Source organism: Tympanuchus pallidicinctus, unplaced genomic scaffold (genome assembly GCF_026119805.1).
Source record: "Tympanuchus pallidicinctus isolate F22 unplaced genomic scaffold, pur_lepc_1.0 scaffold5, whole genome shotgun sequence".
Taxonomy (NCBI): domain Eukaryota; kingdom Metazoa; phylum Chordata; class Aves; order Galliformes; family Phasianidae; genus Tympanuchus; species Tympanuchus pallidicinctus.
Genome location: NW_026294769.1, coordinates 64,699,182 through 64,704,987, shown reverse-complemented (window position 1 = coordinate 64,704,987; position 5,806 = coordinate 64,699,182).

The window sequence follows — 5,806 nt, the reverse complement described above, 5'->3', positions numbered from 1 at the left end:
GTCTAAATTGTCCTCTTTATGTCTGCGTATGTGGAAGAATTTTTATTTTCTGTCATTTCTTCTGTGTAGACTTCCTGCCTTTCTTAAGACTTACTGCTGTTCTTAAGATTTTCCTTGTTCTTTCCCTGTGTTTTTCACCAGTGTGAGGGGTGCAATGTCATGCCATGCAGTCCTGCCCAGAGAAAATAGGTGGTAATTGCTTCTCAGCCCATTATTACAGCACTTTAAACAACACGTAGGCTGTGAATTAATGATTTAAGTGAGGCCCTGAGTAAAATCCTCCTGTCAGCAGGGGAGGTTGGAATGATTTCCCTGTCTGTGAGTTTTCCTCTCAAGTCTATTCATCTCCTAAGTTATCCCATAAGGGAGATAAGAAATTGCAGCCTACATTGGCACTATCACCTGAGATACGGCACAGAAAAATGTCCGTGGAAGAGATGGGATTTCATAAGGTGGATCTATCCATCATGGACATACTTGTCCTACAGCAGTAGACATGGATCTCAGGGCAGTTCACAATCTCCATCCTTGGAGGTTTCAGAGACCCACCTGGATAAAACTCTGAGCAATGTGGTTTGATCTCATGGCTAACCTTGCTTTTGGTTGGACAAGAAACCACCTGAGGTCCCTTCCATCCTGAATTATCCTGAAACTCTATAATTGGGACAGAAGATAGAGATATAAAATAACATGAGAGAGTCTGACAAACAAGAAGAAATAGTCTGGGTCAAGAAGATGGGCTTATGAGCTTTTCTCTGCATTTGGTAACTTCCCGCTTCTGAGTGCAGCACACTATGAAAGGATCTTTCAGACTCACTTCTTCTGAGGAATTTTGTCAACTATTTCCCATTGAAAATAGTATTTCTGAAAACTTGGATTTGTTTCTCTCTATATGTCACAATGGTAGTATTCAGACATCCAGTTACAGTCTGTAAAGGCGGTGGGCAAAATAAATGGACAGTGAGAAAGACAGGAGGCTTTAGGATATGTGTACCTCACAGGTGTAACAGGATATCCCAGCATTTTAGAGGTCTGATCCACCTTTGACTACATTTCTAGCAACATAAAAATATCAGAGGAAGATACTGAATCTGAAATGAGCCATATGATTCTAGATTTGACTTTATGTCTTTAATTTTCAGACCCAGAAAGTGGGGCAGTGCAGGATATGGGTACCTCCTTGATATTGTTGCCACGAGTCTCTTGTAACCAGAAACCATAGATAGGATACATGAATAATCTACTTAGGTGTCCAATGTTCCTGGTGATATTTTATACCTCAGAGGTCACATTGTATGTTCTGTCCAAGATAAGCTGGCAGGTACCAGTTCTCAAATGATGTACTTGGAAGAAAAAGCCAGCAGTTGTCTGAAATGTGCATGAAGGAGCTGGTTTAGGCAAAGGATTTGTTTTAAAATATTCAAGGAGGAGCGCCCGAAGCCATAGGATTGATTTCTGTGAAACCTCTAGCACCCTTCAGCATCCTTTAAACCCAGCTATGTACTTATTTAATGTGAAGCGCATAACTTTGGCAGCCAAATTTATTTTTGCCTGAAGACTGTTTTAATTAATGCTAGCAAGTCATTCTAACTACAGAAGGAAGAGTACGATCACTTTCATCTTAATCTTTCTCTCTTTAATTAGAGATTGGCCTGAAACCAAGCCAGAAGCCCACACATCTTCACACCCACACATACTGGGGCAAAGTCATTACTGAATTATATGCTATATTTATCTATCTGTCTGTACACAATGCATACAGTGATGGCGGTGACATTTGTGAAGTTGCTCTGTGTCTTCGAAGCTGCAAAACTTGTTCCCATGCCTCTCTACCAGAAGTTCAGGTCACAGGTTCAAAATATGAGTTCAGATTCCAAGACCAGTATCTACAGATGAGTCCATTACTCAGCCTCTAAATCAGAACTAAATTCAGACCCCATCAAGTCTTAAACTAAGCCCTAGTTCAGGACTAAGTATCATACCAATGGGAATGACAGCAGAAGTGGTTGGGCACTTGGTGGAACCACGCTTACTGAAAAGATAAACAGAAAATGAGTAATGCAATAGTTAATAGAGAAATGAGAGAAGAGTCACAAAGGTGGAAAAAGACCAGATAGTTGAAAGCTAGTGCTGGCAAAAGAAAGTTAGCAGATTTCTCTGCGACAAAGAGGCAGCTGTCACAAATCACAACAAAATAATTTCTTGTCTGAAGGACATTAAATAGAACTTCTCCAGGAGAGTGGTTCAGCATTGGAACAGATTTCTCAGAGACGTTGTGTGCCTATCTTTCAAGATCTCCAAAATCCAACAAGATTCTCTGAGCATTCTCTGATTCTCTTGATCTAATATAGAGGGTAGACCTGCTAGCTGGTCTCCCAGGGTCCCTCCAGCCTAGATTTTCCAATGACTCCAGGAGAATTCAGTATTTTGTGAGCCAGAGACCACACCTGGCAGTACCATGTGAAATAGCTGTTGTATTTCTCTTGCCTGAAGTAACACATCTTATTGTCACAGGCAATTGTCCACAGATTCCCTATATTCACACTGGATTCTGTTTTCTTTTCAATATCTTCTCTGCTATTTGCTGGCTTGGTGTGTTTTGCTGCTTTCATTGAACTAAGCCGTAAACCAGCAAGCTAGAGGAGGACAGGATCAAAGGCCTATTTTCTCAATTTAGCGAGCCAAATAGTGAATCTATACTCAGCTCAGGCTGAACATGGACAAGACATGGGGAGGATGCTTTGGATATAAGGAAACTTTTCCTTGATGGGTCTGGCCCAGACATCACACGTGGAGTTAGGTATCCTTGTGCTATCAGCTGATTAGTTTCAGACATACATGTTGAGCAGAAGGGTCCTTGCTACCTCTTGATTCTAATTGGCTTCTGTAGGTACGTCTTTGTTCTTTATTTCACTATGCATATAAATTATATTTATTTCCATGCAACACATAAATATAATAATTCCCCATATAACAAGTCTTCCTTTCTGTTCACATATTTTTCTCCCCTCCAGCTTGTAAGAAGCAAAATGACGTCAGGTGCCCACCAACCAAACTCCACACTGCCAGTGCAGGCAGTATCTGGGCAGTGCCAGCTGCTTTCCCAAACGGGGCTGGATGCTGAAGATACAGCTGGCTGGCATTGCTGCCTGGGGCATCTCCTTGTGCTCTCCATCTACAGCGTCTGATTAATTGTGATCCCTCTTATTATCTCTTTTTATAATGAGAAATGATAAGCATTGGTTTTGTTATGTCTCCTAGTTTTAATAAGACCATAATAAGAAATATTATTTTTCTTGTCCTTCTGCCTATTTAAACTATAAATTTTGGGCGAGGAGTGGTACCCAGGGCTGGTAGTCATTAGGGCAGCATGTAGTGCTGTATAAGCTCAGTGGACTCTCTGTTTTGAGCTGTCCTTTCTCTGTATACAGATTTGTTCATTTTCACCTGAATGGTAATAGGATCAGCATATGGGTTTTAGAAGTTGTCTGACATCACCAGTCCTCTCTGTGCACCTGCCTGCTGGCTGATTAGATTACAGCTTTTTTCCACTCTGCTGCTTAGTGCATGATAATAGGCATTTCATCATCCCATTACACTAAAACATAAGAAGATGTGCTCTGGGTCAGATCAAAGATTCAGCCGTCCTAATCCCAAAATAGAGCAATTCTAAACACTTGAGAGAGAGCAGAAGAAACAGGGTGAATGCTCAAAAGCAGTAGAGTGCTCATTCCTTGCTAGAGATTTCCATGTTCTGGAAATTGCCCACTCATAAGCCAGAGGCTGCTGAGGTTTCGTGTTTTTATCATCTCCCAGTGGCTCCAACCTCCATCAGGGGCATGGGGGACGCAGCACTGCGTTTCACAATGCCAATAGGTGAAACAACCTGCAAACAAGCCCACTTCTCCATTTGCACACAGTGTTCAGACTGCTCTCCATTATCCATGCAATATCTTGCTCTGTGGTTAATGCAATATCCCATCACCCAAAACAAGGACCACTGAAGCTTTGTGGACCTGGCTCAGTGACCAGCATTCTCACTCAAGGAACCCGCCTCAAAGATTCACTCAGAAGCAGGCGTTCTTAAACAAGTTACACAGACTCACAGAAGAAAAGGCTCTTCTCTCTCTTGCCAGAGGTAATGAGGAAAAATACACTAAATTCTGAGGTATGCTGCAGCAGCAGGATCCATACAGGGCCAGCCATTATAGGATATGCCATGAAAAATAACATTTAGTTTATTTATAAAGGAAATCTTAGCTAAGTATCTCCATTTGATTGAAGGAAACCATAAGTTCTGGGAAGGAAAGAGGAGAGCTGTGCAGCAGGCAGCTGGGGAGCCTCGGCCCCAAGTTGGCAGGGACCTGCATGGGGACTGAGCGGGGAGCAGCCTCCCCCCGAGAGCAGTAAGCTTGTTAAACAGCACATGATGTACTTCACGCTAGCAGGAGTTTGCATAACCCAGCAAAACTCTCAAGCCTGGGATCTTCTAAATAAATGCCACATTTATCTGTGTCTAAAATACATGAACATGCCACCTACCCTTCCTCGACCCCATAAAGCAGTGTCAGAAGTCAGAGAGCATTGTTTGTTTCTTTAAGGGTTAAAAAATAATCCACAGTCTCTGCCAAGAAAAGGCAGAACTAAGCAGGCAGCAAAGAGCCTGAGCCAGAAGCAAAAGCTGCATCCATCGTCAAAACGGGCTGCAATGAGAGCGTATGCATACAGAGAGAGAAAGAAAGAGAGAGGGTGTTTTGTTTGGGTAGCTAATGTTCTCTGGATGAGGAAGGAGAAATTCTCCTTTTTCTTTCTTAATGCCACTCTAAATATTTACAGCGTGATCCTGGCCAGCTGGGGAGGCAGCAATGACAGCAAGCAAGGATGGGAGGGCGTGTTCTGCCCAGCACTGTCTCCAGCTCAGCCTCTGCTCAAGGAGAAGGAAGAGGATGCATGGTGCCTGACAGTGACCCATCGAGGCAACCCCATGCTCCTTCTCTTCTCCTCCCTCACCTCACCAGATGGACCACACTGAGAGAGATGCCGCAGCCTTTACTCCAGCCTGATGCGGACACAGAGTCTTCTGGGCTCAACAGCCTTTGGGGCTCAACAGACCTTTGGCCTCACTGGGCCATCAGTAGGCTCCTTGATGAACCCTCTGGGAAAGGATGTGTATAGCACAGCCTGAGACAAAAGCCGCTGTTTTTAGAGGACCAGACCCTCTGTCCCTGCAGCTTGCTGGGACAGCAGTGCATGGAGGTCTGAGGAGGCAAACTGTGCATGGTGGTTGATACAAGGGCACTGTAGCTCCCAGCATTTTCACCTATCTGATCCACTGTGATCAGACACAGCCATGACCCACTAGCAAGCCTTGACTTCGAGAACATGAAGAAGGAGTTCTGCTTTAACCTTGTTATTCCCTGTAGTAGCAGCACTTAGAAATAACATTTTGGATTTAGTCCCGTATCAGAACAAAGGCAAGAACTTCAGCACAGACCAGGGACCCCAGGTCAATCACCCTGGGGCAGCCAGAGCTGTATTTCCTGAAATGTCCATGATATTGGCACAGGTCTGGGACACATCACACCTGCTGGAGTCCCAGCCGTTCTGTGTAGGCATCTGGGGTTGTAGAGGATCCTCTGGGGCACGTGGTGCTCAACTAATCCAAGCCCAGGGGATGAATTTAGGATGAGCATCTCAAATATCTGGGAGTGATACAGCGAGTACAGAAGAGTGTACAAGACACCTATACATCACCAGGACACGTGAACAACCACAGCCCATGGAGATTGAGTCAGATGTGCCTGGA